General features: G+C 44.1%; 1 protein-coding gene across 1 annotated transcript in view; it reads right to left on the bottom strand.

Moving 5' to 3' along the window:
• The window catches only part of ALDH8A1 (aldehyde dehydrogenase 8 family member A1), a 75,252-nt gene that overhangs the window by 2,009 nt on the left and 59,068 nt on the right, over positions 1 to 14,175 (bottom strand). The window lies entirely within an intron of this gene.

Below are 14,175 nucleotides of genomic sequence, written 5' to 3'. Positions count from 1 at the left end.
GTGTTGTGTGTGAGATTACCTGGCAAAAGGATCCCTCTTGTCTCCAGGCATAGCACTACCCTCCCCGAAAGGAAGGCAGCACTACTGTGGTACCCGAACTCCTGGGGTGCCACACATTCCTCAGACAACCATCAATAACCTCACTAATAGTAGCCAAGGTGAGTAAGTGCAGGTATTCCTAGGTGTGGCTCTTGTGCCCAATACTGAGTAAATCAAGATGTTTTGAAAATATTGTTTCCTATTTTTTCATAATTTGCATTTCAATAATGTGTCTATCTGTCCTGTGATTTTCATAAATCCATGACTTTTTCTTTTTGGTTATGCAATTTCAATGTTGAGGAGTGTATTTAAAGTCATACGTAACAACAATACTGATTGGCAAAAGAATCGTAAGAAAATGTCATCCAAATAGTAAAAAGTAAGATTTATATTACAAAGTTGCTTCTTATTTACAGAATATCATAACTAAATACATTTATCTTTAGGAATAAAAAGTATAGCTTTCACCCTGCTCTTCTTCAGAAATGCAACAGAGGCCTTAGAATATGGGTTTTCAATCATTTTCATGTTGGAAAACTGCACATCTACTAAGGGCATGGAGAGGAGCTAGTATCTTCTCTTTAACTATAGAGCAGTGCATCTGTGAATTCATGGAACCATCAATTAAATGTAGCTCCCCGACCCAAGAGGCACTCATGCCGCTACACATACCAACACTACCATCACCATATTTCCCTGTAGGCACAATGCAGTTTTCTTTATGCACCTCATCTCTGAGATGCCATGTAGTTTTCAAGGCATCAGTTTAACCCCTTAGTGACAAAGCCAATTTGGTAATTAATGACCAAGCCAATTTTTTAAAATCTGACCACTGTCAGTTTATGAGGTTACAGCTCTGGAACGCTTCAACGTATCCCACTGATTCTGAGACTGTTTTTTCATGACATATTGTACTTCATGTTAGTGGTAAAATTTCTTCAATATAGCTTGCGTTTATTTATGAATAAAACGGAAAATTGGCAAAAAATGTTGAAAATTTTGCAATTTTCAAACTTTTTCATTTTTGTACCCTGAAATCAGAGTGTGGTGTCACACAAAATAGTTAATAAATAACATTTCCCACATGTAAACTTTACATCAGCACAATTTTGGAAACATATTTGTTTTGTTAGGACGCTATAAGGGTTAAAAGTTGACCAGTAGTGTTGAGCGATACCGTCCGATACTTGAAAGTATCGGTATCGGAAAGTATCGGCCGATACCGGCAAAATATCGGATCCAATCCGATACCGATACCCGATACCAATACAAGTCAATGGGACTCATGTATCGGACGGTATTCCTGATGGTTCCCAGGGTCTGAAGGAGAGGAAACTCTCCTTCAGGCCCTGGGAACCATATAAATGTGTAAAAGAAAGAATTAAAATAAAAAATATCGCTATACTCACCTCTCCGACGCAGCCGGGACTTCAGCGAGGGAACCGGCAGCGTTGTTTGTTTAAAATTCGCGCTATTACTTGGTTACGTGAATTCCCGGCTTGTGATTGGTCAGGTCGGCCATGTTGCCGGGACGCGGACCAATCACAGCAAGCCGTGACGAAATTACGTCACGGCTTGCTGTGATTGGTCCGCGTCCCGGCAATATGGCCGCCCTGACCAATCACAAGCCGTGACGTCACGGGAGGCTGGACACGCGCTCATTTTAAAATGGGCGCGTGTCCAGCCTCCCGTGACGTCACGGCTTGTGATTGGTTGCGCCGCGGTCAACCAATCACAAGCCGGGAGGCTGGACGCGCTCATTTTAAAATGGGCGCGTGTCCAGCCTCCCGTGACGTCACGGCTTGTGATTGGTTGCGCCGCGGTCAACCAATCACAAGCCGGGAGGCTGGACGCGCTCATTTTAAAATGGGCGCGTGTCCAGCCTCCCGTGACGTCACGGCTTGTGATTGGTTGCGCCGCGGTCAACCAATCACAAGCCGGGAGGCTGGACGCGCTCATTTTAAAATGGGCGCGTGTCCAGCCTCCCGTGACGTCACGGCTTGTGATTGGTCAGGGCGGCCATATTGCCGGGACGCGGACCAATCACAGCAAGCCGTGACGTAATTTCGTCACGGCTTGCTGTGATTGGTCCGCGTCCCGGCAACGTGGCCGACCTGACCAATCACAAGCCGGGAATTCACGTAACCAAGTAATAGCGCGAATTTTAAACAAACAACGCTGCCGGTTCCCTCGCTGAAGTCCCGGCTGCGTCGGACAGGTGAGTATAGCGATATTTTTTATTTTAATTCTCTCTTTTACACATTTTAACATTAATGTTGTTGCGATACCCGATACCCGATACCACAAGAGTATCGGAATCCCGGTATCGGAATTCCGATACAGCAAGTATCGGCCGATACCCGATACTTGCAGCATCGGAATGCTCAACACTATTGACCAGCGATTTCTCATTTTTACAACAAAATTTACAAAACCATTTTATTAGGGCCCACTTCACATTTGAAGTGAGTTTGGGGGGGTCAATATAACAGAAAATGGCCAAAAGTTAAACCATTCTAAAAAACTGCACCCCTCAAGGTGCGCAAAACCACATTCAAGACGTTTATTAACCCTTCAGGTGCTTCACGAGAACTAAAGCAATGTGGAAAGTAAAATGAACATTTTACTTTTTTCACAAAAAATGTACTTTGTAATCATTTTTTTTTTAATTATTTTCACAAGGGTATCAGGAGAAAATGGACCACAAAATTTGTTGTGCAATTTTTCCTGAGCACACCAATACCCTGTATGTGGGAAAAAGCCACTGTTTGGGCCCATGGCAGTGGTCAGAAGGGAGGGAGCACCGTTTGACTTTTTGAATGTAAAATTGACAGAAATCAATGGTGGCGCCATGTCACGTTTGGAGACCCCTGATGTACCTAAACAGTGGAAACCCCCCAATTCTAACTCCAAACCTAACCCCAACACATCCCTAACCGTAATCCCAACCCTAACCATAACCCCAACCACAACCATAACCCCAACCCTAACCCTAATCCCAAAACTATACCCTAATCCCAACCCTAACAGTAATCTCAACCATAACCACAACCCTAACCCTAGCCCAACCCTAACCCTAAATTTAGCCCAATCCTTACCCTAACATTAGCCCTACTCTAAACCTAACTTTAGCCCAACCCTAACCCTAACTTTAGACCAGTGTTTCCCAAACTCCAGTCCTCACAGACCCCACAGATCATGTTCTCAGGATTTCCTTAGTATTGCACAGGTGGTGGAAGTTTCATCAAGCCCTCAGGAATTCTCTCACCTGTGCAACACTATGGAAATGAAAACATGACCTGTGGGGTCCGTGAGGACTGGAGTTTGGGAAACACTGCTTTAGCCCAACTCAATTTAGCCCAACCCACTTTAGCTCAACTCACTTTAGCCCAACTTTAACCCTAATGGAAAAATGGAAATAAATACATTTTTTTAATTTTATTATTTTTTAGCTAACTAAGGGGGTGATAAAGGGGGGTTGATTTACTATTTTTAAATTTTGATCACTGTAATAGGGTCTATCACAGTGATCAAAATGAACAAATAGGAAAAATTTCCTATCGCTGCTGGGTGCCGGCTGGCAGATCTCAGCGGGCGCACTGCGAATGTGCTCGCCATTTTCTCTCGGAAGACAACGCCGGTGGCCCTGGGGACTTCACGGGGGGTGGTTGCAGGGTCAATGGAGGTACCGAGGGATGATCGGTGGACCTTATTTCTCTCTCCTCTGATGTGCGATCACATCAGAGGAGAGAGAAATTAGGGTATGTTTCCAAGTGGCGTATTTGCTGCAGATTGGATGCTGCGTACAGCCACAGTGTCCAATCCGTCCAGATGTTACAGCATAGTGGATGGGATTTTATGAAATCCCATATCCACCATGCGAACAAAGACGCAGGTGGCAAACCTGCGTATATGCACATACAGAGAGGAACATCAAGTGCATGTATACTAATGCCAGAAGCCTCGCCAACAAAATGGACGAATTAGAACTAATGTTGTTGGAACATAATTATGATATGGTGGGGATATCTGAAACATGGCTGGATGAGAGCCATGACTGGGCTGTTAACTTGCAGGGCTATAGCCTTTTCAGAAATGACCGTACAGATAAGCGAGGGGGTGGGGTGTGTCTGTATGTAAAATCGACCTTTAAACCCATCCTACGTGATAATATAGGTGAATCTAATGAAAATGTAGAGTCCCTGTGGGTGGAGATAAGGGGAGGGGGAAAAAATAATAAATTACTGATAGGGGTTTGTTATAAATCTCCAAAAATAATGGAAGCAATGGAGAATATCCTCGTAAAGCAAATAGATGAAGCTGCGACTCAAGGAGAAGTCATTATTATGGGGGACTTCAACTACTCTGAAATAGATTGGGGAACAGAAACCTGCAGTTCCAGTAAAGGTAATCGGTTTTTGACAACTATGAGAGACAATTACCTTTCACAACTGGTTCAGGACCCAACAAGAAGGGGGCACTGCTAGACCTAATATTAACCAACAGGCCAGATCGCATATCAAATATAAGGGTTGGGGGGTCACTTGGGGAATAGTGATCACAAAATAATAAGTTTTCATGTATCCTTCAATAAGATGTGTAGTAGAGGGGTGACAAGGACACTAAACTTCAGGAGGGCAAATTTCCAACAGATGAGAGAGGATCTTGGTGCAATTAACTGGGACGATATCCTGAGACATAAAAGTACACAAAAGAAAATGGGAGACGTTTATTAGCATCCTGGATAGGACCTGTGCACAGTATATACCGTATGGGAATAAACATACTAGAAATAGGAGGAAACCAATATGGCTAAATAAAGCTGTAAGGGGTGCAATAAGTGACAAAAAGAAAGCATTTAGAGAACTAAAGGAAGTAGGTAGTGAGGAGGCATTAAATAAATACAAAAAATTAAATAATTCTGTAAAAAGCAAATCAAGGCAGCAAAGATTGAGACAGAGAGACTCATTGCCAGAGAGAGTAAAAATAATCCCAAAATATTCTTTAACTACATAAATAGTAAGAAACTAAAAAATGATAGTGTTGGCCCCCTTAAAAATAGTCTGGGGGAAATGGTGGATGAGGATGAGGAAAAAGCCAATATGCTAAATGACTTTTTTTCATCAGTATTTACAAAAGAAAATCCCATGGCAGCCAATATGACTAGTGATAAAAATTCCCAATTAAATGTTACCTGCTTAACCCAGCAGGAAGTACGGCGGCGTCTAAAAATCACAAAAATTGACAAATCTCCGGGCCCGGATGGGATACACCCCCGAGTACTGCAGGAATTAAGTACAGTCATTGATAGACCATTATTTTTAATCTTTAAAGAGTCCATAATAACAGGGTCTGTACCACAGGACTGGCGTAAAGCAAATGTGGTGCCAATATTCAAAAAGGGGACAAAAACTGAACTCGGAAATTATAGGCCAGTAAGCTTAACCTCTACTGTGGGTAAAATCCTGGAGGGCATTCTAAGGGATGCTATACTGGAGTATCTGAGGAGGAATAACCTCATGACCCAGTATCAGCACGGGTTTACTAGGGACCGATCATGTCAGACTAATTTGATCAGCTTCTATGAAGAGGTAAGTTCCGGACTGGACCAAGGGAACCCAGCAGATGTAGTGTATATGGACTTTTCAAAAGCTTTTGATACGGTGCCACACAAAAGGTTGATACATAAAATGAGAATAATGGGGATAGGGGAAAATATGTGCAAGTGGGTTGAGAGCTGGCTCAGGGATAGGAAACAAAGGGTGGTTATTAAAGGAGCACACTCGGACTGGGTCGCAGTTAGTAGTGGGGTACCACAGGGGTCAGTATTGGGCCCTCTTCTTTTTAACATATTTATTAATGACCTTGTAGGGGCATAGAGAGCAGAATTTCAATATTTGCAGATGACACTAAAGTCTGCAGGGTAATCAATACAGGGGAGGACAATTTTATATTACAGGATGATTTATGTAAACTAGAAGCTTGGGCTGATAAATGGCAAATGAGCTTTAATGGGGATAAATGTAAGGTCATGCACTTGGGTAGAAGTAATAAGATGTATAACTATGTGCTTAATTCTAAAACTCTGGGCAAAACCGTCAATGAAAAAGACCTGGGTGTATGGGTGGATGACAAACTCATATTCAGTGGCCAGTGTCAGGCAGCTGCTACAAAGGCAAATAAAATAATGGGATGTATTAAAAGAGGCATAGATGCTCATGAGGAGAACATAATTTTACCTCTATACAAGTCACTAGTTCGACCACACTTAGAATACTGTGCACAGTTCTGGTCTCCGGTGTATAAGAAAGACACAGCTGAACTAGAGCGGGTGCAGAGAAGAGCGACCAAGGTTATTAGAGGACTGGGGGGTCTGCAATACCAAGATAGGTTATTACACTTGGGGCTATTTAGTTTGGAAAAACGAAGACTAAGGGGTGATCTTATGTTAATGTATAAATATATGAGGGGACAGTACAAAGACCTTTCTGATGATCTTTTTAATCATAGACCGGTGACAGGGACAAGGGGGCATCCTCTACGTCTGGAGGAAAGAAGATTTAAGCATAATAACAGACGTGGATTCTTTACTGTAAGAGCAGCGAGACTATGGAACTCTCTGCCGTATGATGTTGTAATGAGTGATTCATTACTTAAATTTAAGAGGGGACTGGATACCTTTCTGGGAAAGTATAATGTTACAGGGTATATATACTAGATTCCTTGATAAGGCGTTGATCCAGGGAACTAGTCTGATTGCCGTATGTGGGGTCGGGAAGGAATTTTTTTCCCCATGGTGGAGCTTACTCTTACCACATGGGGTTTTTTTGCCTTCCCCTGGATCAACATGTTAGGGCATGTTAAGCTATGGGTTGAACTAGATGGACTTAAAGTCTTCCTTCAACCTTAATAACTATGTAACTATGTAACTATGTAATCATCGCACGTACAAAAGCCGGTAGCGCATTGGAAGGGGCAGGTGTCTCCTGCATCCAAAGCACTAGGAATACGCCACATAGAAACATACCCTTAAATGGAAAAACAGACTTTTTTTTCTGTTTGCGGTCGCTGTTATACCGTTAGTAACGGTGATAGCAACACCGGGGTAGTAAAAACCCATCCAAATCATATTTCTTGGGGTCTCAGCTTCCCCTGGTAGCTGAGACCCTGAAGAAATTCTGACTCTGTGGGACGCTATACCCTTATTCCTCAGTGCTGTTAAAAAGTGGTGCTGTGGCATAAGTACCCTTAACTGCCGCCGATAAAAGGCGTTTCTGCGGTTGTTAAGGGGTTAAACAGTATTTATCTTGGTCTCATCACTCCAGAGTTTAGCATCCCTGTAGTCTTTATATTTTTCAGTATGGGTCCTGGCAAATTGTAGGTGGGCTTCTTCGTGGATGACACCCATGCATGCCATATTGTGTCACATGGAACACTCACCCCATTTCATCTTTCTACTTCTTTAGCTAACTGCATTGAACTTGCATGTCGATTTTTTTTTTTCCAACCATTCAGATCAAAAGATGCTTCTGTTTAGGTGTTAACGTCCATGATGGGCCTGGACTGCTCTGTGAAATAGTTACATTTTCATTTTTGTTTAATTTTAGTATCACTTTTGCTCCACTATTCTGACTGATAAACAAACAACTGCTGATCTTCTTGTAGTCTTCACTTTTCTTGTCCCAAAAAATTATTTTCTTTTTTAGATCTTGTGACACTTCTCTTCCATGCGGTGCCATTGCAGACAGCATGAAATGGGACAGAATTTTCTTTGTTAATTACTGGCCTTTTACAGTCAAGTGTCTGCTGGACACCTGTAAAATGAAGAATTAGATTTACCTGTGGTTGAATTCCTGGTAAATAGATCTTTGTAGCCTAAGATTTTTATTGGGGCGTATTCATTTTTGAAACAAGGCTTGAATTAATTTGTTAGGAAAATTACATTTTGGGTATGCAAAATAACAAATATTGTTTGTAATCATTGGTCCACATTTGTGCGAGAATTTTGTATATGGTATCCCATGCAAATGTTTTCTGGCAAATCATATAGCGCACTCACTTATGCTGAGATCTGTAGCACACAGAGAGAAGTGAATGTATCAGCACGGAAAAGGAGATTTAACCAGAGATCTCACTGTGCTGGAGCTGTTTTTCAGAGTGGATGGTGTGTTTCTTATATTTGCCTATTGATTTGTGGAACGTTTAATGAAATTACAATGACTATTTAAATGTATTCTCCCTAGCACATCCATCATCAGCAAATCTCAAACTCAAGTATAGCATAAGGTTTCTCAAGGTAGTAGTGTGTTGGATGTTTTGCAGAGTAGCACCATCTTGTGGTACAAATAGGTACTGCTATGCATTTGATCTGAACTGATGAAAATACCGATGGACATTTCAAGGAGTTTCACAGTCTGTCAAACTTTGACCTCAATGATAAATGGATCGCCCCCAGGCGCAGGGCAGTGGGGTACTCGGTACCGGGTCCCTCTGTCTCGGTTCTGGGGATGTCACGGTGGCCCGACCCGGTCCGTGGCCCTGCTAAGGGGCCCCAATCAAAGGTGTAGTTTGTCAAGTGTTCGTGACACCACCTGTGGTGTTCGGTCAGGGTGACCGACGCTGCTAGGGGTCCGCTGGGGTGATGGAATGGCAGCTAGATGGTATACCTTCCCACAGGTGAAGTATGTCCCCAGGGCTTCCCTTGATGAGTAGGTGGTAATGGTGGATGTTGTTAGGCGCGATGAATAACAAGGACACAGGGTTGCAGTCTCTTTACCTTTTACTGAAGACTTCAGCGTCCGCAGTCCAGAGCACTGTTCACAGGGCAGGCCAAGTCCGGCCGGTCCGAAGGCACATCCAGAGTTCCCTTTGCAGGTGGAAATCAGTAGCCTTCCTACTTGCGCCTGTGTGTTGTAGTACCTCCCTGCTGAGCACCACGGGATAGTCCTCACAACTCTCGTGTATATTTCTGATGTTCTCTCTCCGTCCCCCAGATGGTATGGCTAGGACAACCCGTATGACGGGGTAGGCCTGGAGCTACTTTATAGGGACCCTAGTGACACCCCTCTCCCACAATTTGCCTCCGTTGTCTTCATTAGGTATTAAGGTCGGGCAGCCAACTTGGAATTGAACTTTCCTGCCGTGTTTCAAAGTAATGCGTAGAGCCAATTACTTCCTCGGTGTTCCGGCCACCAGCTACGCGCCTCAGAAGGATGTTGCCGATCTTAAGGCAGGACTCCTCCCGGTGTTATCTCCTTATGCTGTGATCTCGTTTCTCACTTCTCCACAATATACTTCGCTTCTTGTCCTTTCTTAGGATGCTGCCGCAATGAGGTGCAGGCGCAGCTCCGTAACGTTCTGTCTCTTGCTATGTCTCTGTCAGGATCCCACCCCTGACAGGGACCTCTGTCTGCAGCTCAGATGTTCCTCCTTCTCTCTCTCTGTCTGCCTGACAGGTCTTCTATGGGTCAAACCCAGGTAGCTTCTCTCTAACTTCCTATCCAACCCCCAGTTTTACCCGAGTGTGAGGAGTGGCCTAATAGATAGAACCTTTTGCTCCCCCTGGTGGCCGGAGTGTGAAGTGTAGTGTGTGACTGTGATACCTGGTCAGGTGAACTCCTTTAGTACCATCAGACATACCATCACTCCCCCTGGTGGAGGAGCGACAATACTGCAACGACCAGGACTCTGGGGCGCTGAAAAAAAACCTAAGTTTGTAGAGAAAACGCTGATAAAGCATCAGTGTAAAGCTGGGATCACACTTCCGAATGCAATGCGAGAAACTCGCACAGGTCTCTGGCATCAATACCCGGCACTGCCGCTGGCACTCGGGACCGGAGCGTTCAGCTGCATAGAAATACATACAGCCACACACTCCAGTCCCAAGTGCCGGGTATTGATGTGAGAGACTCGTGAAAGCTTCTCACATTGTACTGGTAAGTGTGACCCCGGCTTAATACAAATAGGCATTATAACAGTGTTTGTCTGACTTGTCATTATTACATGTCTTTCTATCTTACAGCATGTTAGGGATATTTTTGTACTTCTTGTATTAATTTATTGCACATTAATTGTGTTGTAACTGCTTGGACAACCCCTTCTGTATCCCTCTCACCTTTCAATAAAATAATAAGACTCACCTCCAGTGCCGCAGCTGTTCCAGCGGTGTCGACATTGGCTTTCCCGAGGCTCATGTGACATTCTTATGCCATGCGTTCCCTGTGGGCAATCATTGGCCACGTCACTCTTCTCTACTTCTAATGTAATTGATATCCGGAAGAGGTGAGAGAGCTGCGCTGACTTCCTCTAGGTGTAAATTACATCAGAAGGAGGAGAGAATGAAGTGGCTGCTGATTGACCGCAGGGAAAATAGCAACAGTAACAGTAAAATAGTAGTGAATAAAAAAAATACAAAGTTTCTAAAAAAAAAGTCGCCACTTTCTGAGACCCATAGCATCTCCATTTTTCGTGATCTGGGATTGGGTGAAGGCTTATTTTTTGTACACCGAGCTGACGTTTTTATTGATGCAGATACGATCTTTTGATCGCCCGTTATTACATTTTTATGCAATGTTGCGGCGACCAAAAAAATTTATTCTGGCGTTTTGATTTTTTTCTCGTTACATTATTTACCGATCAGATTAATTATTTTTATATATTGATAGATTAGGTGAATCTGAAAACGGTGATACCAAATACAGTATGTGTATTTTTTTTATTGTTTTATTTTGAATGTGGGGTGATTTAAACTTTCTTTTTTTCTAAATATTTTTTAAAACTTTTTTTTTTTTACTTTCTTTAACAGTCTTCATGTGCTGCAGCCCTGCTCTATGTAGCAGAAATTCTCACTTGATATGAGCACCGACTGCTGGGCGGCTCTCATAGCAATCCAGCAAATGACAACCACAGGCTTCTCCTGCAGACCCTTGGTTGTCATGCCAAACCAGCGGCAACCCGTCGTCATGTGACACGGGTGGAATTAGTGACGTGCTACTGGCTCCATCGTGTTAAATGTCGCTGTCAGAGATTGACAGAGACATTTAACATGTTAACAATGGCTGGTAGATCACGATTCCAACCGTGGCTGTTACGGGCACATGTCAGCTGACGAAATCAGCTGATATGCCGGAAAAGCTTGCGGGCTCATCACCAGAGCCCGCAGCAAACAGTGGGAGGCCACTTTAGACGTAACTACCTGTCTAAGTGGTAAAGGGTTAATTTGTATTTAATAAATCAATAGTACTCATAAAAATAAGCCATTCTGTAATATATCTTATAAGAAAAAATTGCTTCCTTCTCTGCCAAAATTGATTTGTCATTATCAAAATTCTCAATTCTGAGGTTAAAATCTATATTCAGTGAAGGCATACTTTCCCATTACTGAAATACAAGATTGCGGCTGCTACTGAGGAGATGCTATCTAGATAGGAAGGAGAGGAGGAGGAGCTCTATCTCTAGCTCCTCCCTCTTTCTGTCTACATAGAATTGTATATGGAGCGCTCCCAAGGGCTGTGGGGTACTCGGTACCGGGCCCTTCGGTTCTCAAGGGGGATGTCATGGTGGCTGACCCGGTCCGTGGCCCTCGGGAGGTCCGTTGTAATAAGGAAAAGGTCTTTAAAGGGGAAATGTTCGTGACGCCACCTGTGGTATTCGGTCAGGATGACCGACGCTGCTTAGGGGTCCGCTGGGGTGATGTTATGGCAGCTAGATGGTATACCTTCCCACAGGTGAAGTATGTCCCCAGGGCTTCCCAGTGTGTGGGTGGTGGATGGTGAGAGGCGCAGTGAAGAACGAGGACACAAGGTTGCAGTCTCTTTACCTTTTTACTGAAGGCTTCAGCATCCACAGTCCAGAGCACCAGATCACAGAGCAAGCAGAGTCCGGCCGGTCTGAAGGCAAATCCATGGTCCCCCTATCCAGGTGGAAATCAGTAGCCTTCCTCTAGCGCCTTGGTGTTGTAGTACCTTACTGCTGAGGTTCTCATAAGGTCCTCACAACTGTAGTAGATGTTCTAGATGTTGTGTCTCTCTCTGTCCCCCGGATGGATAGGACAAACCCATATGACCAGTGGCCTGAGGCTTTTTACAGAGACTCTATCACGCCCCAGCCTCTCGTGGGTGCCACCTTGCCTCCTGGGTATATGGCGGGTAGGTAACGTGAAATTAGCTGTCCTGCCGGTCTCTGGAGCGAGGCATAAAGGACTATTGCTCCCTCGGTGTTCCGGCTACCGAGATCCTGCGCCTCAGAAGGAGGCAGCCTGTGTAGGGCAGAACTCCTTCTGGTTTCCTCTCCTTTTGCTATGACTTCTCCTCACTCTCCACAATACAGTTCTCTGTTCGTGTCTCTTTCTGGAAGCTGCCTGTTATGGCTGGACCTGGTGGTTAGGAGCACCGGGAATGACCTGATAGTCAAAACTGCAAAATAGAGCGAGCTCTGGGAAGTGGGAGCTCTGCTGACCGCAGCCCTAATCTATTATCACACACACTAGAATTAGCCGTGGATCGTACCTGACTCTGCCTAGACGACTCTACACAGCCTGAGAGGTAACTACACCTAAAGAGAAATATAGCCTCACCTTGCCTCAGAGAAATTCCCCAAAGGAAAAGAGCAGCCCCCCACATATATTGACTGTGAGTTAAGAGGAAGGCACAAACACAGGAATGAGACAGGTTTCAGCAAAGGAGGCCCGACTTACTAAATAGACAGAAGATAGATAAAGGGATCTTTGCGGTCAGCACAAAAAACTACAAAAAGCCACGCAGAGTGAGCAAGAAACCCCCCGCGCCGACTCACGGCGCAGTAGGTGCCACTCTGCAACCCAGAGCTTCCAGCTAGCGAGACAATATCATGATAGCCAGCTGGACAAAACTTAGCAGGTACTCAGAAATATATTCAGCACACAAATGAACAACAAATGAGCTTAACAGGGACTTAGCTTCTGCTGAAGTAGACAGGTCATCAGGAGATCCAAGTGAAATCTGAACCAGTACATATACATTGACAACTGGCATCAGGTAACGATCTGAGCAGAGTTAAATAGAGGAACCAGCCCAGTCTTAAACGATGCAGCTGAGGAAGCCACCTCCAGACCAGCAGCTCCACTTTCAGCCACCAGAGGGAACCCACGGACAGAACTCACAGAAATACCATTCCTGACCACAGGAGGGAGCTCGAGAACAGAGTTCACAACAGCTGCCGCACGTGGGGCAGGCGCAGCTCCGTGGCCTTCTATCTAGGCCTCTGACAGGATCCCGCCCCTGTCAGGGACCAACTACCTGAGTGAAGCTCAGCCAGCATCTGCCTAATGTTCTATCCAGACCACCAGTTTTACCTAATTGTCAAGACTGCCCTAATAAATAGGAGCATAGCTCCCCCTGGTGGACTGGAGTATGAAGTGTGTTGTATGTTTTGTGATACCTGGTAAAGAGATCTCCTTTATTGCCTTCAGATGTAACATCACTCCCCCCTAGAGGAGAATGATATTACTGCAACGTCCAGGACCCTGGGGCGCTTCATATACGTAGCAGCCGCCATCTCCTATCTCAGTAATTGGAAAGTCGGTCTTCACTGAATACAAATTTTACCTCAGAATTGAGATTTTTGATAATGGCGAATCATTTTTGGCAGAGAAGGAATATTTTTCTGATAAGATATATTACAAAGTTAATTATTTTTATGATTACTCTTGTTCTATGAAATAAAAATTAAAATGACGGTTATGCTTTAAGTCTTAGGCTAAATGGTAATGTTGGCTGTGACACATCACCCAACCAAAGATCACACTATGCCATTGCTAAACTGCACCACAACGGAGTTGAGGAAAACCTGGCCTTAAATAGATTCTAGACTCTAGTGGTGGAGTTATTATTGTGATTGGATGGAAAATGAGGCTGTGTCTTAGGCTGGAGTCACACACAACATATAAAAAAATCAGTCCATTTTACAAATACGAGAATCGCAGAAATGTTCCCTGAACAGTGATCCGTATGTCATCCGTGTGCAGTGTGAGGATGCGATTTTCTCGCATCTAAGCATCCGTGTGACATCCGTATGGCGAGATTTTCTCACCGGCTTTCAAAATGGACATATAATGGATCCATGGGCTCAAATATTTGTGAAAACATATATACAGTCTAT

Source organism: Ranitomeya variabilis, chromosome 2 (genome assembly GCF_051348905.1).
Source record: "Ranitomeya variabilis isolate aRanVar5 chromosome 2, aRanVar5.hap1, whole genome shotgun sequence".
In the NCBI taxonomy this organism is placed as follows: Eukaryota; Metazoa; Chordata; class Amphibia; order Anura; family Dendrobatidae; genus Ranitomeya; species Ranitomeya variabilis.
The sequence above is the reverse complement of the archived record's forward strand: the minus strand, read 5'-3'. Positions and strand labels throughout refer to the sequence as shown.